This window comes from Molothrus aeneus, chromosome 14 (assembly GCF_037042795.1).
Source record: "Molothrus aeneus isolate 106 chromosome 14, BPBGC_Maene_1.0, whole genome shotgun sequence".
In the NCBI taxonomy this organism is placed as follows: Eukaryota; Metazoa; Chordata; class Aves; order Passeriformes; family Icteridae; genus Molothrus; species Molothrus aeneus.
In genome coordinates this window covers 10,788,037-10,791,008 of record NC_089659.1, presented here as the reverse complement: position 1 = coordinate 10,791,008, position 2,972 = coordinate 10,788,037, and positions in this window count along the sequence as shown.

Genomic DNA, 2,972 nt, shown 5'->3' with positions numbered 1-2,972 from the left:
GGCACCGGCACCGGCCCCGCCGCGCCTGCGCCTCGCTCCGCTCCGCCCGCGGCCGCCCCGGCTCCCCGCGAGAGAGCAGCGGTCAGCGGCTCCGGCCGGAGCGGCTGCCTGGAGCCGGGGCCGCCGCCGGGACCAGCGCAGAGCCCGGTCCCCAGGGGGGCTCGGGGAGGGACGGACGGAGCTCCCGCCCCGGCTCCGAGAGGGCAGAGGTCCCGTCCCGCCTCTGGGAGATCCGGCACGCGCACCGGCAGCTCGGCCAGAGCGGCTCCCCATCTCTGTCCCCATCTTTCACCATCCCTTTGCCTTCAGCAGCTCCCACCCTCCTCCAGTCCAGCGGCTCCAGGACATTCTGTCCTTCGCAAAATCTCCCTGGCACGTCTCTCTTGCCCCGTTCTCCCCATCTCCCTCCTCCCTGAGGTGCAAGTGGCAGTCCCGGGCAGCCACCCCGACACCGCCCCCGGCCCAGCGCTGCATTTCTCGGCACTTCGAGATCTCCGCTCCGGTGGCAATGCCTGTTGCTGTCTGTGCCCTACTCCATGGAGACAGCAATCATCTGCAATTTCCATGGCCAAGGAGCAAGAACAGGCCTTCAACCTCTGTTTTCCACATCCTATCCGCAAAATGAGGATAGAAGCATCTTCCCAGCAGGCTTCGTAATTGCTTGTAAATCACTCTAATGCCCTGGGCTGAGAGGTGCTAAGTACGAGTCGTGTAATAATTTCAACCATATTTCATCAACTTAAAAGAAACGAATACTATCTCTGCTTTAAACCCCCCACACTTTCACTGGATAAGAGCATAATGACCAGCTTCTCCCAGGAGAGAAGGGAAAGTGTACACTGACTGCATTGCGAGAGCCTGGCTGCATCCCATTCCACCTGCCGAACTTCGGGAAGACGACCCTCGCCCCAGGGCGCCAGCCTGGCCCGGAGATCCAGCTGTGGGCACAGCTGTGGGCACAGCTGCCGGCGGGCTGGCTGCGGCGGCCACGGGCACCGGTACCGAGCGGCAGCCCCGGCCAGCCCGGGGCAGCTGCCAGAGCTCTCTGTCTCCCGCTGCGCCCATTTATCAGCACAGCCGGTGAGCGGCTTTCAGCCACGCTCAGGAGAGGAGAGGGAGGAACGGTGCCTCGCCACCGTGCAGCCGTGCGGGGGCTGGCACACATGTCCCCATGTCCCCGTGCTTCGGGCACGGTCCCAGCCCGGGGCAAGGCAGCCTTTCCCCGGCCTTGAACGGGGCCTGGCTCTCTGGCAAAGGAAGGGTCACCGCTCCCACTGGAAAGGGGCCAGGAGATTCAGCAGGTGGATGGTGCCGAGCTCAGGCTGGGACAGAGGTGTAAAACGAGCCCCACTCTTCCTCGAGAGCTGCGTGGACATGGCCAGGGAAGGGCGGCCCCGCACGCTGGAGCTGCTCCAGCAGCAGGAGCGCAGCACCCACCCCGATTCCCCAGTGCATCATCTCCTGCCTGAGATTCACTGACGGAGGAAAATCTGAGCCTCCCCAGCCCCGGCCTGAGGGTGGCACGGCAAGGTGTGCCTCTGGATTGTGTCTGACAGGCTGTGGGTAGCTCTTAAACCTGGGGCTGTGAACTCCTGTCTGCTCTCGGGGATAAATATAGACCTGCCTGCCCCTCTCCTCTCACTACCCCTTCCACCGCAAAAGAGATTTCGCAATTTAACCCGGCCCCGCTGTGACTGACAGGCACACATTGACCGACGCTTCTCCCATCGGAAGCCCCAGCGATTTGTTAATGTTTATTCACAGCTCCTCGGTCTCCTGGGGGAACAGCCTGGCTTCCCCATGTAGGGCGTTGGCTGGCAGAGATGGGAGCTCAAATATGAGGCAGGATGCGGTGAGGGTGCTGCAAAGGGCACCAGATGCCAGAGGACTCAAGATAGGATCCTGCTGCGTTGAGCTTACCCCCGTTAGGAAAACAAGTTATTTTTTGATCCACTCCTGGACAGCAAGGTTCTGCAGGGTAGGGAGGGAAAGCAGCATTGCTCCCCACAGTCTCAGCACAGCTGCTGTTTTAGGGGGTGCTGTAGGGCTGGGGAGCAGTGCTGGGGAGGGGGCTCTGGCTGTCTGTGAGTCTCTCAGAGCCAGCACAACACAGCACCCACACCCACAGTGCTGCTGTGCTAACACTCACATTTTTTTTTGTGTTTCCCACCCAAGAATGGCCAGCAACGCCAGCACCAGTGATGTGGAGGGCCAGCTCAGGAGCCCCAGGCAGACGGTGGTGAGTATTTTGGGGGCTACTGGCCTCATTTCACAAGGTGAGGTGGGAGCTGCTGCAAGGACCTGCTTTGTGGCTGACAGATTTATAACTACTTTGCTTTAGGAAATGCTGCTTTGTCTCTTAGGCAAAGCACTTTGTATGGGAGGGGGGGTAAAGGGCTGTGCCAGCTCTGGCCAGTGGTGCTGGGTGGTGAGGGGGACTAGAAGGGACAGGAACACTGGGCAGGGTGACCCTCTGCATACCTGGATTTCAGCAGGAGGAATCCAACACTGAGAGTTGACCTGGTCTGAGGAGAGAATGGGGAAAAGCTCCTGGCCTCCCCCAGGCCACCCACAACAGCCAGCACAGAATGATTTTGCCAGAGATGAGCCCCACATTTGCTTCCCAAGCTGTCACAGCAGGCAGTGACTCAGGGCTGCCCAGTGTCCCAACACAGCCTGCTGTGGCTCTGCCTTCTCCCTGCCCCACTGCACTCCTGTCCCAGCTCCTGCCACTCCTTCTGCCCCTTGTCCAGGTGCAAGGGATTGTTCCAAGACCATCTCTGTCCTGGGCTGCAAAGAGAAACCACCCGTGCTCCATTCCAGACCTGACCTAGCTCCTGAGCTGAGAGACGTCTGCCAGGGACCTGGTACTGGGATCATCCCATCCTGCCCAGCTGCCCCACAGGGTGAGCCTGGGGCTTCCTCAGCCTCCCTGGGCTGCCATGGAGCCCTCATGGCCTTTCCAGCCAGCA